The sequence below is a fragment of the Pristiophorus japonicus genome, chromosome 4 (assembly GCF_044704955.1).
Source record: "Pristiophorus japonicus isolate sPriJap1 chromosome 4, sPriJap1.hap1, whole genome shotgun sequence".
Taxonomy (NCBI): Eukaryota; Metazoa; Chordata; class Chondrichthyes; family Pristiophoridae; genus Pristiophorus; species Pristiophorus japonicus.
The window spans coordinates 233100766-233118840 of NC_091980.1; the positions used below are offsets into that span (position 1 = coordinate 233100766).

The window sequence follows — 18075 nt, forward strand, 5'->3', positions numbered from 1 at the left end:
ATATAGTATATATATCTAATATATAAATATATTACATACACATAATATATGCTAGCTAAGTAGATATTCAATTTATTCCTGTAGAGACAACTAAAAGGATTAAAAATTAATTGATGCATTGTGATATAAACACTAACTTGAACCTTTAAATTCAATAGTTCTCAGTACCAGATAAGATTAGTCACATCAATAAATAATGCAGAATAGAACTTAGAGAGTGGAAAAATGAAATTTGTGCATAACTGGAAGACAACTGCAACACGCCAGTATAAAGTCTCACCGCTGCTATTTGACACGCAGACACTTTCTCCATCACAAGTTAATCAATCTTTATTGGTACTTTCTTTCTTTCTAGTGGTTTTATAAAACATACCAATTGCAGATACTTGTACCAGCAACTACTTGTACAGTTCCTTTTAAAAGCAAGTTTGCATTCGAAAGACATAAACAAACATTAAGTGAGCTTTAAAATCTGTATTCCCACAGAGAAGAAAGCTTTAACAATGGATTGCACAGCACAAAGGGTGGGGGGAATGTTTTAGACCAAACTTTCTGCAGCATTGAATCACTTCGACAAGAAGATGAGAAAGGGAATAGTTGGGAGAATGAGACTGGGAGCGTGTGAAGAGAGCCAGAAGGTGCAGTCAGGAGATACACAATCAAGGTGGGAGCTCACCAGGACTGAAATTAGCCAACGCCGCCTTCTAACTCCAGTGTGAGGAGTTGGTTCAGGATCAATAGCTAGAGGCTGTTTCTGAGAAATAGGAGAGTTCATGGATACTATTCACGGTCTGTGAACAAAGTACTACCAGGGGAGAGGGCTAGTTGAGGGAGACATGACAATTGGGCTGGTGGGAGGGGGGGAAAAGAGAGAGGAGAGAGATAGACAGACAAGTATGTACATGGGCATCCCAGAACCTCCCTAATACCAGGATAAAGGACAAGGAGTGCGCGGACTTTTGGAAAAATTGGGCTGGCAGGCAGAAGTCATAATCCATGTGGGCTTGAAAAGAACTGAAGGAGGTGTCTTGTACAGTGAATGTGAGCTGGGAAGAAAGCTAAAAATCAAGACCTTACCCTGTGCCACTCACTAAACCAGATAGCCAAAGAAAGATTAGGCAGTTGAAAGTGTGGTTGGAAGAATGGTAAAGGAAGGAAGCTTTCAAGATTATGTGGCATTGGGCCCAGCTTTTGAAAAGAAAGTGATTGTAAATGAGGGATTGAAGCAGCTGACATGAACTAGCATCAAAAATAAACTAGTGAGTTCAAAGGGCTTGGGTGGAGAAGTTTACCTCACAGCATATGGGAGGGCTTTAAAAGTAAGTATAGTGAAGGGGCAAACCAATCAAAATAGTAAGCTCAAAGGGGGTATAGACACAAACCTTAGGTAGACAGGAAAAAGGTTGAAAAGGCTAGTGAAAGAACAAAAAATGGCCAGGGTACCAAGAAGTATGAAGTGTCAGGGTTGCAATTTTCATTTGCAAAGCATTAAAATAAAAAGTCAAGCAATTGAAGGCATTATAAAGAATCTAGGAACACGATCCTATTGCCTCAACTTGGCTTCAAGTGGAGAAGTCGGAGAAGCCAATATTTCTGGCTATTAAAATTTTCAAGAGTTATCAAGAACAAAAATGGGAGCAGGGCATTATTAATTAGTATTGTGCTCAAATGAAGTATATTTGAGTTGAACTAAAATAAGGTATCCGTTACCATACTTGGGGGTACATTACATACCATTAAACAGTGGGAAAGAAAATTGAACAGGAGATGCGTGTGCAGGCAGTTTAGAAGAATTTGCAACAATAACAATTGTAACAATTGAGACTTGGATAAGACATCATTGTGGTCAAAATGGGGAAGGGTGTATCCAGCACAGCTCAGTATGTTTCTTGACCAACAAAAGGATACAATGCTCGAGCTAGGACAAGCAACTTTATTGTATAGCACTAGGGAAATAGTGACCATATTATAACCAGGTTCACATTAAAAACAGAAGAAGAAAATTAGAACTTGAAGATAAAAAGGTGTTGGGACTGCAAATCAGCTAAATTAAATGAAATTAAAAAAGCCCAGATTAATTGGTTGGAAAATGACAGATCAATATAGCAAATCATCAATGGGACATATTTAAACAAGTCTCAGACAGGCATCATACTGTTAGGGTGGAATGTCTAAGGGGAGTATAAGACTAGAGGGCATAGTCTAAAAATTAGAGTCAGGCCTTTCAGGAGTGAAGTTAGGAAATACTTCTACACGCAAAGGGTGGTAGAAATTTGGAGCTCTCTTCCACAAATGGCAATTGATGCTAGGTCAATTGTTAATTTTAAGTCTGAGATCAATAGATTTTTGTTAACCAAAGATATTAAGGCATATGGGACAATGGCGGGTATATGGAGTTAGGTCACAGAGCAGCCATGATCTCATCACATGGCAGAACAGGCTCAAGGGGCTGAATGGCCTACTCCTTTCCTATGTTCTGTGCAATGTACCCTTAATTTTTTGGGGCGTGTGCAGTCCCTTTAAGACCTATTTAAAATCTGGTGAGCCGGCTGCGCAGGAGCTGCAGAGCGCTGCATGACTGCACAGCTTAAAGGGAACATTGGTTCTGTGCTGTAATTTATATGATTCCATTAACTGAATGGGGTACTGAAGTTGCATGTTCAGCCATGAACTCATTGAATGGCGGTGCAGGCTAGAAGGGCCGAATGGCCTACTCCGGCACCTATTTTCTATGTTTCTATGTTTCTATGAATAGGCCAGGCAAGGATATCCTACCTACACAGAACCTTCTACTTCCTCACAACAGCAGAAACATGAAGACTCGGAAGAATCTGAACAATTAAGGTGGTAGTCTATTTTTTTTAAAAAGAGCTGCTTTACAACTGTTACTTTTTAAATCAAGAATTAACTGGGGCTTCCTTCCAATTGTAGCTAGTTAACAGTTTGGGATGATCTACCTCCGGAATTAAACACACAAGCTTCAATGTCATAAAATTCTTTCTCACACTGCTGTTTCTCCCCCCCGCCGTCATCAACTGTATAATTTATCCATGATGTTTTAAGGTTAAAATTGTAGAACACAGCTTTATTTAATGTACAGAACTTATCTTTCTGGTTTTCTCAATTTTATGGCTGACAAATTATTTCATCAGCTAAACCAAAGAAGTGTGGTGATGGTCAAAGTCATTTATTTCTCCGAAAGGTCAGTATCAGTCAGATCAGGAAGCAATAAAAGTGCTTAGAGCAGGACCATTCATTATACTTTTAATTTATGTTGGAGAAATGCATTCTAAGCTTTCAAAAAAAACTGAATTTTCACATTAGCAATACTATTATCACAACATGATCACTGGCTGAAGTGGAGTTGTAGTGAGGAATCGTTTAATGAGGTTATCAGAATAGAAAATCTCACTATACTAGAACTCTGTAATCATACCAATTTCAGCGCTAAAGCTACCTTTGTGCCTGGGCTAGTACTAACTCCACATTAGAGTGTTGACTCTAATCCCAATTCATAGAATCTTACAGCACAGGAGGCCGCCATTCGGCCCATCATGCCTGTGCCGGCTCTTTGAAAGAGATTTCCCATTTGTTACACTCCTCAGCTCTTTCCACATAGCCCTGCAATGTTTTCCTATTCAAGTATTGATCCAACTCCCCTTTTAACATTATTACTGAATTTTGTTCCAGATTGTAACATCTCGCTGCGTTAAAAAAACTCTCATCTCCCCTCTGGTTCATTTGCCAATTACCTTAAATCTGTGTCCTCTGATTACCGATCTTCCCATCAGTAGAAACAGTTTCTCCCTATTTATTGTAGCAAAATTCCTCATAATTTTGAACACTTCTATTAAATCTCCCCTTAACCTTCTCTGCTGTAAGGAGAACAATCCCAGCTTTTCTACTTTCCCCACATAACTGAAGTCCCTCATCCCTGGTACCATTCTAGTAAATCTCTGTACCCTTTCCAAGGCCTTGACATGGTGCCCAGAATGGGACACAATACTCCAGGTGAGACCAGTGATTTATAATTCTCTGCACTTTTACATACCATTTCAAAAATGTTTCCTCTTCAAGTGTTTATCCAATTCCTTCTTACATGATGGATTGAATTAGCTTTAGTAGCAACTTGGTGTTTGTTCCATGCACTAATAACCTTTTGCATGAACTAACCTTCTCTATGTTTTTATTACTAATCCTAAATTTATGCCTTCTCATTACAAAACCAACAAGTAGAAATAACTTACTTACCTTCACAACTTGTGCAAAGTTTTGAATATTTCTGTTATATTCACCTTGAATGTTCTCTGTTCTGATAAATTGCGGTCGGAGGCGTACCTATGGACCAGGTAATTATGAACCTACCTGTTGGCGGCGAGGCTGCGAAAACTTGTGGTCTCAGGTCTCGAAGCGGAGGGCAGTGTAATGGCCCATGGATCCCAGGCGGTGCGGAACCATACCTGGGATCACGTGGGTCTGGTCCTCCAATCGCAAAGCAGAATTCCACTTTAATCATTTACGACGGGAATCTCATAATAAGATGTAATGGAATGCCAAAATCTAATAATTATACAATTTACACAATTGGAATTTTATTCATAATTACCTTCATCCACCAACCACACTAAAAATTAAATTTATTGATAATTTTATACATCATTAAAATTGCAATCCGGGCCAATATTTCAATATACTAATTTCACAGTGCATATGCATAATTCACGATATGAAAATGTTTAATGGCTTAGATATCCCATATGCTGATGCAAACAAGCCCTGCGCCTGCTTGCAGCAACCCTAAGACTTCCGTGTGCAATTGCTGGCCAGTCGGTGGGCAAATAGCCCAAATCTGCGCCTGCGATTGTTTTCTTGTGGCCCACAAGGATGGCCTGTCACCGTGTACGTTGACAGGATGCAAGTTACGGATTTCGCCCATGCGCAAGTGCGTGCAGAAATCCCAAACTTGCAGTAGATTTCAAAGGGAATACGATGGTACACACCCCAACTTCAGTGCCATTATTTATTAGTCACACATGATCCTGACCTGGATATATTTCACGATTCCTTCATGGACACTGGGTCAAAAATCATGCAATTTCCTACCTAACAGCATTGTGGGAGTACCTTCACCACACTGACTGCAGCAATTCAAGTAGGATCATCACCACCTTCTCAAGTGCAACTAGGGATTGGCAATAGATACTGGCCTTGCCAGCGATGCCCACATTCTGGGAATGAAGAAAGAAAATATAGTCTGAGTTTTTCCAAGTCTTATTTTCCTTTCATTCGCCAGGTCTGGCTGGACCACAAAGAATTATCGGGTCCTACTCTTGACTGCTAAAATTGTTCACTACTTCAAGATCACTCTGGAATGCAAAGATAACCCCCAGCTACAATTCTCTGCTGCTGTCTTTTTAAACCCCTCTCGCCTATCTCCACCACACATCTCCAACATGTGCGAGGAGCTGCCTCTGCCATTTCCCTTTCTTCCCCTAGCCCACTGAGCCAAACTTCCTCCGACGATCCCCCTGCCCTGAACTTGCATCTTTCTTCAGTTTCTCTCTGATCTCCCCTCTTGACCACTCCACGCTCCCATGATCCTATTTCCATCATCATCATAGGCAATCCCTCGGAGTCAAGGATAACTTGCTTCCACACTAAAAATGAGTTCTCAGGTGACTGTCCAATGCGGGACTTACAGTCTGTCACAGGTGGGGCAGACGGTGGTTGAAGGAACGGGTGGGTGGGGTGTGCCTGGGTTAGAAACATAGAAAATAGGTGGAGTGGGCCATTCGGCCCTTCGAGACTGCACCGCCATTCAACAAGATCATGGCTGATCACTCACCCCAGCATCCCTCCCACTCCCTCCCAACCGACCCCCTCCCAGCCGCAAGGACACATCCAACTCCCTCCAGAACACTTCCAATGAACTGGCATCAACAACTCTCCACGGCAGGGAACCCAACAACTCCCTGAGTGAAGAAGTCTCTTCCCATCCCAGCCCCAAACAGCCCACCCACCATCCCAAGATCATGCCCACCGCCCCCCCACCACCCCCAGACCCACCCAACACCGGGAACACTCCCCCCGCACCCAACCCGCCTCGTCCCGTCAGAATCCTTCCCAAATGCCGAACACCCCCGGATGTCGAGCCCCCAGCCCGGCCACCCCGGAGCCACACCCCCGCGACGCTAACCACATCACATCCACCAACCGCCATCTGCGCAGTCAACCCATCCACCCCACTCCGAACACTCCCCACACTGAGGGACAGAGCCCCCAGGCCCGCCCCTCCAACACACTTCGCCCCCCCCCCCCCCAGACCTCCGCTGCAATGTGGCCCCTCCCGTCCCCCGCCCTGCGGTTCTCCGCCCCCCCACCTCCACCACTCTACCCTCCATCCCCCGCCCCCGTCTCCCCTCCACTTCCCTCTGCCTCCCCGCACAGGCTCCCAGCTTGGGGGCGGTAACCTTCCGGGGCCAGTAATTTTAGCCCCCAGCGTGGAAGTCCTGCTCCCGCCGCAGAATTGGCTTATCACCCCTCAATGGAAGTGGAGTGCAATTTCCCACACTCCACTTCCTTTGGGGGCAGTTACCGGGGTATGACTGGATGCTCCTGTGACAGTTGGAACTGGTGCTCTCCACTCTCCCGTCCTGTGACAGTTGGAACTGGTGCTCTCCACTCTCCCGTCCTCTTTACGCTATTGATGCTTGGCTTCAGCTCGCTCTCGGCGAAGAGACTAGAGGTGTTCAGCGCCTTACCGGATGCTTTTCCTCCACTTTGGGTGGTCAGGGGCCAGGATTCCCAGGTGTCGGTGGGGATGTTACATTATTTCAAGGAGGTTTTTGAGGGTGTCCTTGAAGCGTTTCCTCTGTCCCCCCTGGGGCTCGCTTGCCGTGTCGGAGTTCCGAGTAGAGCGCTTTTTTTGGGAGCCTCGTATTAGGCATGCGGACGATGTGGCCCATCCAGCAGAGCTGATTGAGTGTGGTCAGTGCTTCGATGCTGGGGATGTTGGCCTGAGCGAGGACAGTGATGCTGGTGCGCCTATCCTGCCAATGTTTTGAGGTGCCTGCTATACATAGTCTATGTCTCAGCCATATAGAAGGGCGGGTATCACCACTGCTCTGTAGACCATGAGCTTGGTGCCGGGTTTGAGGTCCTGGTCTTCAAACACTCTCTTCCTCAAGCAACCGAAGGCTGTACTGACACACTGAAGGTGGTGTTCGACCTCACTATCGATGTTTGCCTCTGTTTACAATAGGCTCTTGAGGTAAGGAAAATGGTCCACGTTGTCCAAGGCCTCGTCGTGGATTTTGATAACCGGGGGGCAGTGCTGTATGGTGGGGGCAGGTTGATAGAGGACCTTTGTCTTACAGATGTTTAATGTAAGGCCCATGCTCTCGTACGCCTCAGTGAAGGTGTTGACGATGGCTTGGCGTTCGGCCGCCGTGTGCGCGCCGACGAAGGCGTCATCTGCGTACTGCAATTCGATGACGGAGGATGGGATGACATTGGATCTGGACTGGAGGTGGCGGAGGTTGAACAGATTCCTGTCTGTCCTGTAATTTAGCTCCACTCCAGCGGGGAGCTTGCTGAGGGGGAGATGGGAGCATTGCAGCAAGGACGATTGAGAAGAGCGTTGGTGCGATGACACAGCCTTGCTTAACCCCGGTCCGAACGTGGAATGGGTCTGTGGTGGATCCGCTGGTCAGGATCACAGCTTGCATGTCATCATGGCACAGGCGGAGGATGGCGACAAACTTTTGAGGGCAGCCGAATCGGAGGAGGACGCGCCATAATCCCTCACAGTTGACAGCGTCGAAGGCTATTGTGAGGTCAAAGGCAGCCATGGACAAGGATTGGTCCAATTCCCTGCATTTCTCTTGTATCTGCCACATGGTGAAGACCAGATTCCCACTAAACTGCTGACCATCCAACTTCCTTTTCTGGCCCCCATGTTAGCTGACATTGCTAATGGTTCCCTCTCCTCAGGTACTGTCCCCCTCTCCTTCAAATTTGCCGTCATCACCCCTCTCAAAAAACCAACCATTGGCCCCACTGTGCTTGCAAGCTACCGTCCTATCTCCAACTTCCCTTTCCTCTCCAACGTCCTTGAACATGTTGTCGTCTCCCAAATCTGTGCCCATCTTTCCAGAACTCCATGTTTGAATCCCTTCAATCTGGTTTCTGGTCCTGGCACAGTACCAAGACTGCTCTCATCAAAGTCATAAATGACATCCTTTGTGACTGTGACAAAGGTAAACTATCCCTCCTCATCCTTCTCGACCTTTCTGCAACCTTTGACACGGTTGACCACTCCAACGTCTCTCCATCATCGTCTAGCTGGGTGAGACTGCACTCGCCTGGTTCCATTTTATCTATCTAATCATAGCCAAAGAATCACCTACAATGTCTTCTCTTCCCAGTCCCGCATTGTTACCTCTGGAGTCCCCCAAGGATCTATCCTTGGCCCCCTCCTATTGCTCATCTATAATTGCTGCCCCTGGGCGACATCATCTGAAAACATGGCGTCAGTTTCCACATGTACGCTGACGACACCAAACTCTACCTCACCATCACTTCTCTCGACCCCTCCATGGTCTCCAAATTGTCGGACTGCTTGAATGACATCCAGTACTGAATGAGCAGAAATTTTCTCCAATATTGGGAAGACCAAAGTCATTGTCTTTGGTCCCTGCCACAAACTGCGTTCCCTAACTACTGACTCCATCCCTCTCCCTAGCATTTGTCTGAGGGTGACCCCGACTCTTCACAACGTAGGTGTCATATTTGACCTTGAAATGAGCTTGTGGTCACATATCCATGGCATAACTAAAACCGCATATTACCACCACCGTAACATCGCCGGTCTCCGCCCCTGCCTCAGCTCATCTGCTGCTGAAACCCTCATCCATGCCTTTGTTACCTCGAGACTTGACTACTCCAATGCACTCCTGGCTGGCCTCCCACATTCTACCCTATGCATACCTGAGGTCATCCAAAACTCAGCAGCCCGTGTCTTAACCCGCACCAAGTTCACCCATCACCTTTGTGCTCGCTGACTTACATTGGCTCCCGGTTAAGCAAAGCCTCGATTTCAAAATTCTCATCCTGGTTTACAAATCCTTCTTTACAAATCCTTCTATGGCCTCAGCCCTCCCTAGCTCAAATCTCCTTCAGCCTTACAACCTCTTCTCTTTCCTCTCTCTTCCCCACCCCCCACAGAGATATTTACACTCAAATTCTGCCCTCTTGAGCATCCCTGATAATAACTGCTCAACCATTGGTGTCCATGCCTTCAGCTGCCTGGGCCCTTAGCTCTGGAACACCCTCCCTAAACCTCTCTGCCTCTCTACCTGTCTTTCCTCCTTTAAGACGCTCCTTAAAACCTACCTTTTTGACCAAGCTTTCGTGCATCTGCCATAATTTCTTATGTGGCTCGCTTTTTTTTTGTCTTGTAAATCTCCCGTGAGCGACTTGGGACGTTTCACTACGCTAAAGGCGCTATTATAAATACAAGTTGTTGTTTATATTATCCTTGTAAATCTACACTGCTTCTTTCCCATGACTCCCAGAAACATGTCATAATCATGTAGCCAAAATCATTCTAACCTGTCTACATTCTCCCGTATTCTCTCATTTTGCATGTTCCCTAAGTTGGTGTTATCAGCAAAATTTGATATTGGTTCTTCTATGACTATGCCCAAATCATTTACGTATACAAGTTGATCTCCTGTGACATTGCATGCAGGGAGTCAATAACAAGAGTAGGATCTAAGTGAAGTGGGGACAATTAAATCAGATGTAATTCAGCCCCCATTTTAAAGTCATACCTTGTCCTTATATTTGTATACTTCGATTTGATGTTATCTATAGTTAAGTAGAAAAATGTATGGCAATTTGGGAAACAGAGAAATAAAACTGGTTGTAGAATAGGAGTTTCTCTGTAGTACAAGCCGAGGAGCTGGAGGTCATGTAACTGAGACACTATAGTGCTACTAATGTAGTGAGGGGTTAGAAATTACAACATGACAAGTGTTAGCTTCTATTATAAATCTGAATATAGGAATTTATAAATAGAAGATGACATAAGAACATAAGAAATAGGAGCAGGAGTAGGCCGCCCGGCCCCTCGAGTCTGCTTCGCCATTTAAAGATCATGACTGATCTGATCATGGACTCAGCTCCACTTCCCTGCCCACTCCCCAAAATCCTTTATTCCCCTATTGCTCAAAAGTCTATCTCTGCCTTAAATATATTCAATGACACAGCCTCCACAGCTCTCTGAGGCAGAGAATTCCATAGATTTACAACCCTCTGACAACAAGATATGCATACAGGTGCAAGATCAATATATTTAATAGATGGAGAACAAGTGCGGTCCCAATTCAGATCGCTGGGGCATTCCACAGGCTACATTTTGCCAATCCAAAAACATCCATTTATCCTCACTCTCTATTTGTCAGCCATGCCTCTATCCATAGCACCACTTTACTTTCAATACTAAGGGCCGGATTTTTGGCTTTTGGGTTTTTTCAGCAAAAACGGTAGCGATACATGAAACTTACCGTTTTTGCTGCGCTACCGTTTTTAGCCCGAACTTTCGGCCTTTACATCATTGGTAAGGGAGGCATTGCACAAGCATTCGCGGCGCAAACCGCGAGTTTCACCTTAGTCTGGGACCGGAAGGGCTGCGAAAGAGGCCTTGGCAGGGGGGGGGGGGGGGGGGGGTGGAAAAAAGAAAAAAAAAATTCCAAAAAACATTTCAAAAACCTTTACAAGATCCTTAATTATCTAATCGCTGCAATAAAATTCATAAGAACTTTAACTCACCATTCATACTTACTGTTGCTGTCAGGGCTACACCGACAGGTTTGATCTGTCGCTATTCTGGGCACGACGTATGGGCTGGGAGGGTGCCAAAACTCAGACGCAAACGTAATTGGAGTTGTTGCACATTGGCGCAGCGGTACTTGAAAGCGCCACCGCAAACAGGTACCTGAAAATCCCGCCCAGGCTTAACAAACAGGTTTTCGCCGCGGAGGGTCAAATCGCGCCAAAAACCCAGTTACAAACCTGTCGAAAAAAACAGCCCATGCATGGGTCTCAATCTTTGTCACACAAGAGACTTGTTGTGATCAAATGAGTTTTGAATGTTGAAATATACCACACCCATTCCATTCTGCTTGTCTATAGAGTCAGTAATTGCCGCTAAAAATTTGATAAAGTTGACCTGCCTGTTACAACTTAATTAGTGATAACTAACCCCGATTAGCCCACACTTTTCTAAGTGTTCTTTTCTTACCTTTATTATGATCTATAACAATCCCCCCTATCAACTTGAGGCTAACTGGTGCATAATTATCTAGCTTATCTATTCCTGAACTGTGATACAACATCCTCCATTCCTTTGGTACAATTCCCATTTCCCCCGGTACAATTCCCATTTCCCCCAAAAAGCCACAAGATTATGGTTAGTGCCTCTGTTATTTAATCACTAAACCCCTTCAGTATTCTAGAGTATAGACCATCTTGGACTGTATATATAAGATTCCTTTTTCTCTACTGTAAGATTGCATTTTTTCACCATCATATTGCATTTGATATGTAATAAATGATTTGCTACTACCTTTATGTTGACTAGCAGTCTTTATATCCCTTAAACCCTTTAGTTTCTCTTCTATGATTTTAATAACAATGAAGTTGTCATGTTTACATTCTATTTATCCTACAAAGCTTACTAGACAAAGGGGAATAAATTTATCAAGCAATTTTTAGAAGGCTTGTGTAGCACATTGAACTTGAAACAATTTCTATTCCACCTCAGTAATTTGGGTTTCAATCCAAGCCAGATACATGGGCCCCCAAGTTTCGGCCCGCGGCAAAAACGGCACACCTCCGAGCTGGGCGCCTGTTTTTCGCACTGAAAACTGCGCTTAAAAAAAACTCCGATATTCTCGAGCTTGGAGCTTGATGTCTGCTTGGCGTGGTGCGCTCTTCGTAGCAGGGGGCGGAGCCTAACACTCGCGCCGATTTTCTAAGTAGCAGGGGGCGGGTACAATTTTAATTAGCCTTCGTGGTGCCGGCAACCCTGCGCATGCGCGTTGGAGCGTGCGCGCATGCGCAGTCTCAAACAAACATTGGCACTTGGCCATTTTTAAAAGGACTGCAGAAAAAGTGAAGATTTGTTTCTTGGACCCCTGCAAAGGCTTGTAATTTAATTTTTTTGATATTTGTGTGTGTGAGGGAGTGCTTTTAGCAGCACTGCTGAATAAATCATCTGCTGAAATCAGTGAGTTCAGCTTTTCACTGCTAAACTTGCAGAACCTGTGCTGCATTGGTGCATGCAAATTAAGGACTGTGTGTTTGGAGAAATAAGAGCGCCTGGTTCGATATTGTCGACGTGGGTAAGGTCTCCTGCCCATCAACCTACGGGCTACAATGTTCCTGGTGCGGTGAGCTCTAATGAATTCTCTCCTATGCAGTGAATGATGGCAAACCATTGCATAATACGTGGTGTTGACAATGCAGCACCCATTCTGCAAATTTAAATATAAAACTGTCGATGTGGCTGCCTCTCCCTGTCCAAATGGCCTCAGTCCCCCTCACAGCTCGAAGGCTGTTGCTGTATCTTTGGCTGCCGTCGAGCCACTGATGCCGCCCCTAAAGCGTGGCCGAATGGCCTCAAGCACCATAAAGAGCTGTGTGTGTCATGTGTTGATTCTTCGGCTGCCGGCCAGCCACTGACGCCGCTGATATCCTATGGCCGAATGGCCTCACGTCCGTCCGTTGCTGATTCTTCGGCTGGCTGCCGGCCAGCCACTGACGCCGCTGCTATCCCATGGCCGAATGGCCTCAAGTCCGTCCGGGTGTTGCTACTTCGCAGCCAGCCACGAAGGGAATGAAGGCCTGCCTCAAGCACCGCAGCTCAGCTCGCAGCTTGCTGCCGCTGCCGTCGAGACACTGACGCCACACCCCTGCCTGTCTCCAACATGAAAGGCCTGCCTGAAGCACAGCAGCTCAAAGGCTGCTGCTATTTCACACAGGTAGGAACATGGTTTATTTAATCTTTTCTTTGCTTATAAATTTTTATTCAGGTTGGATTTATTTGTATAATATTTGTATAAGTATAACTAAGGATTGATTGTAGAATTTAATGACTTCTCTTCCCCCCCCGCCCTCGTTCCCTACGCCTAATTTGTAACCTACGCCTGATTTTCTGAAGTGTAGACAAGGTTTTTTCGAGCGTACAAAAATTTTCACTTACTCCATTCTAAATTAGTTTGGAGTAAGTTTTCACTGACGAAACTTTGAAAACAGGCGTAAGTGGCTGGACATGCCCCCTTTTGAAAAAAAAATTCTGTTCCAAAGTGAAACTGTTCTAACTGACTAGAACTGGAGCAAACTAAATGGCGAGAATTCCGATTTCTAAGATACTCCGTTCTACACCAGTTGCTCCTAAAAATCAGGAGCCAATCATGGCGAAACTTGGGGCCATGGGATCAAAGTCTCCTCTAAAACACCAACAACCCTCCTATTAAGCACAATTACACAACTTGGCATAAGGAAGACATCAGAAGCCTATACTATCCACCAAATCTAGCTCGGGTGGGTGGAGGACTGTGGAAGGCATACGGAAGGCATCAGAAGGAGAGTTCATTACTCTTATAGGGCTCAATTTTCCTCAGTGATTTGCAACGTTTTTTTGGTGCATGCTGCTTTTTTCAGCGTAAGTTTAAAAAATTTAAAGTTTCCCCAAGGAATGAGCACCATCGTAACTGAGTTAGTTACGATTTTTTTTAGGTTCGTTCTTGTGTGTCATGGGGGCGTAACCTGATGTCTGCAGCAGTTTTTGTCAATTATGTAAGTTTCCCCCCACAAAAATTCTCCTTGGTCAGTAATGTGACCACTCCCGAAAAACCTTCTGGCGAGTTAAGAAAAAGCAGCACACATTGAAAAGTTGGCACGGAAAGACGACATTGTTTTTCAATGAAATTTTGAACGGAGTCAAGTACACTTAAATATGCATAATAAAGGTTAATTTTTTTAAATCTTATAACGCAGCAAATGGCAGTTTGATGGAATTCTGTTCGTTTTCATTTTATTTCAACCAACATGCCACACCGAACGTCTGCAAACAGGGCTCGAGGGTTGGAGAATCGGCTGGCAAAAATCGGTCCTGCGCCCGGACACGGGCTCGGCTGCAAACGAAGCCCGGGGAGGGGGAGGGGAGAAAGAGGGGTGGTGAGCTGTGGAATGCATACGGAAGGCATCAGAAGCCTGCACGATACATCAAATCAAGCCCGGGTGGGGGCTGAGAAATGCACACGGAAGGCGTCAGAAGTCAACACTACCCATCAAATCAAGCCTGGGTGGATGGAGTGCTGTGGAAGGCATACGGAAGGCCTCAGAAGCCTGCACTACGCATCAAATGTAGCCCGGGCGGGGGGGGGGGGGGTTCCCGATCACTGCGCCTGCTCAGACCTGGGTGAGGTCCATACAGACCTTGTGGGGAGAGAGAACAAAGAACCTTGTCCTGCCTGTCTGCCATTTTGAGCTTCTTGCAAAGGTAAAATTTAAGCATGGGGGTAATACTGACAATGCCATACCTTGTGCAAGCCTTTTGCATGATGGTGCTATGGAAGAGACAATTAATTAGACGTCATCGCACTCAGAGCCTGTAGGGTGATGGGCAGGAGGCCTTACACACGTCAGATATATCTAGACAGACGTTCGTACCTGCACCCGAGTGATGCAGACTGTGAGAAGGCTGCATTTCTGCAAAGAATTTGTAACTGAGATCTGAGAGTTAGTAAAAGCTGACCTGCAACCTAGAAGCATCAGGAGGACTGCTTTGTCAGTTGAAGTGAAGGTTATAGCTGCACTTTCATTCTATGCATCTTGATCGTTCCAAGCTACAACTGGGGATGTGTGCACCATTTCTCAACATGCAACACATGTTCTGCATTTGGCAGATGACTGCTGCAATATTTGCCCGGAGGAATGACAACATAAAGTTCCCCATGACCGCCCAGGCAATGCGTGACAGGGCTGTGGGCTTCTCCAGGATTGCTGGATTCCCAAAGGTACAGGGCTGCATTAATTGTACTCACATCGCCTTGCGAGCAGCTTTGGAGGATTTCAAGACATACAGGAACAGAAAAGGCTTCCACTTCATTAATGTGCAGCTCGTATGTGACGACATGCATCGCATCATGTCAGTTGATGCAAGATACCCTGGGTTCATCCTATGCGAGAGCGTTATATCTGCCATGTTTCAGCAGCAGCCAGAAGGGCAGAGCTGGCTACTGGGAGACAAAGGGTACAATGGGTACGGCCCCACCACCCGGCTCATGACGCCCCTACGCGTAATCCGGACGGAAGCGGACCGGGAATACAACATGTCGCACATTGGCATCTTGAAACAGCGTTTCCGATGCTTTGCAATACGCCCGAGATTGTCGGTCAGTTCATTGTTGTGTGCTGCATAGTGCATAACTTAGCCATCATGAGGCAGCAGCAGCTGGTAGTAGAAGACCCACCTGAGGTGAGAGTGGCTGATGATAATGATGAGAAAGATGCAGATGACGAGGAGGACGAGGACGAGGTCGAGGAAGACATGCAACTACCTGAACCTGGAGCATGACGGCGGAAGAGGGAGGCGGGCCATCATGCCCCTTTAACGATTGCTTGAGTCTTGCGCCAGCAGCTCATCCGTGAACGCTTTGCTGCCTGAAGGCTCAGTGGCAACTATTCCACATGGACCATGTTTATTGTTTGGACTTGTTCCGTAATGTTGTGTTGTGTATGGAACAACTGATGGAAATGATTCTCATTTACTTCAAAAAGTTGTGTCAATAATCGAACAAATAATGTAAATGATTCAGTTATAATTTAAGACATATTTTATTCAAAGCTTAACAAACATTTGTTTGTGCTTTACTTTAACATATTCTTGTATCAAACTTTAAAGGTTACACTTACAAACTTTAAGATCACTTAAACTTTTAAACTTGTAAATTTACATAACTTACAAAAAAACTATTAATTTGAGAACAGTTACAACAGTGACAACAATAATAACAGCAGCAAAGAAAGGCTGCACCTAGCTCTCCTCCACCTAGCTCTCCTCCACCTAATTCCAAGACCACCTGTTGCGCTTAGTCTTGGTAACTCCACCACTTCCCACAGGCAGTGGCGCAGCATTTCTCGGGTTGGTACAAGCTTATTCTTTTGAACATCTCGGGTAATGCGCACTTCTTGATGGGGGGGGGGGGGGCAGCCGATAATGTGGAAGGCTCGGCTTGGGCCTCTTCAGAGGCTAGTCTGTGGATTGGAGTGGGAGTGGCAGCTGATTCGGTCAATGGGAGAGGGGTCTGGGCGTGTTCCCTTATTGCAGCAGCTAACTCCAAATTGCCGTCCCTCATGCACCCTGACAGTGTCTCAATGACCTGCAACATTACCTCCCTAATGTTTGCCGACAGTGTCTCACCTACCTGTGACATGCCCTCCCTCACGTTGAGCAAAAGTGTGTCAACTCTCTGCAACATTACCTCCCTCATGTTCACTGACAGCGCATCAGCGACCTGCGACATTCCCTCCCTCATGCGCACCGACATTGTTTCTGCTGACTGAGATATTCCCCCTCATGTTCCCGGACAGCGTGGGCCCAGCTTGTGCAATACTGATTGTTTTTCCCCAGGCAGGACCCATCAAAGCGGCGACCTGCTCTTCCAAGGGTGTCAGTGGGTGTAGATTTGCTGGGCTTCCTCCTGTTCAGAGTCTTTCTCGTTTATTGTGTGTCATTTTCCTCTGCAAAGATAAAATTATAACTTTTTAGAGAGGGTGTCTTTCTGCTGGGTGGGACATATACAGATGGGTCACATTTACAATTGCATTGAATAAATGAAAATATTACTTACACTAACTACTTGACAAAGGTCCTGCCACTTGTTTGTCTCCAGACCTCAGGGTGGTCACCACTGCACAGTAGACTTGTGCAAGTTGGTTCCAGCATTTTTTCATTTCTTTGGGTGGAGCTTTTGTGTTACCTCTGCTGGTGTTCAGCTCCTGCCATCTGCCCTCAAATCACAGTAACTAGTGGCTCCACTTCATCCTGTAAGAAATTCTTTGTCCTTGCGCTGGGTTGCATCTTGTGTTGCAGCTCCTATTTTTCCAATGATAATTAAAGTTCTCACACACACAACTGGTTCTTTAAACCCGGAGCTGTACTGCGCATGCACGCCCACAGGAATCAAGTCAAAAACGTCCTTTTTTTTGCGCGTGTGCAGAAGGGGCAGCATGGTTTTTTTCGGTGCAGACATTACCCCCCCACCCCACCCCCTGAGCTACAGGACAGGCTGTGGGGCGCCAATTTTAAAAAATAGAGCGGGGAAACTTGCTACATTTATTTTTGGAGCAGTTGTGGCATAGAAAAACAGGCATAACTCTGGCAATACAAAAAACTGCTTTGGGCAAAATTGAATCCGTTATGCTAGGTTCAAAGCATGTTAGAGAAGAAAAGAGTGATTCTTTTAATCCTTCACCTCAACAAAAAGAAAGCCACAAAAGCCCATTACTATTGTCAGAATGGTAAATAATGCTCGTTCTCTACCTACTGGCTTTATAATTCTGGGAGCAATGAAACACGGCCCCAGGGTGAAGTAGTAGTCTGCTTTTGATCAATCTTTCTAGTGTCCAAACAAAAGGTGGTAAAAGCATGCCAACTAGTGTACCAAGTGAAGTTTAAGATCCATCAAAATCATGCCAACTTCAAACCAGTACTTAGTCAGCCTCATCATCATCATAGGCGGTCCCTCGTAGCGAGGGTGACTTGCTTCCACGCCAAAAAGGGATGAGTTCACAGGTGTTTCAATTAAGGACTCAAAGAACACCTCTCAAATGATTTGCCCACTGAGTAAGGAATCAGCAAACACTATATGAAAGGTCACATCCAGATCATAGCCATGTTGCATCTCCACATTCCCTCTACCTGCCAATGTGTAAAGGATGTACACAACTAACAATCATCTCCTTTTCTTAAATTAAAAACTGCCACTATATAAATACAATCTA

General features: G+C 45.4%; 1 protein-coding gene across 1 annotated transcript in view; it reads right to left on the minus strand.

Annotated features, from left to right (window-relative positions):
• Window positions 1-18075, minus strand: part of naa30 (N-alpha-acetyltransferase 30, NatC catalytic subunit) — an 86825-nt gene that overhangs the window by 22301 nt on the left and 46449 nt on the right. The gene's annotated exons all lie outside the window — the stretch shown is intronic.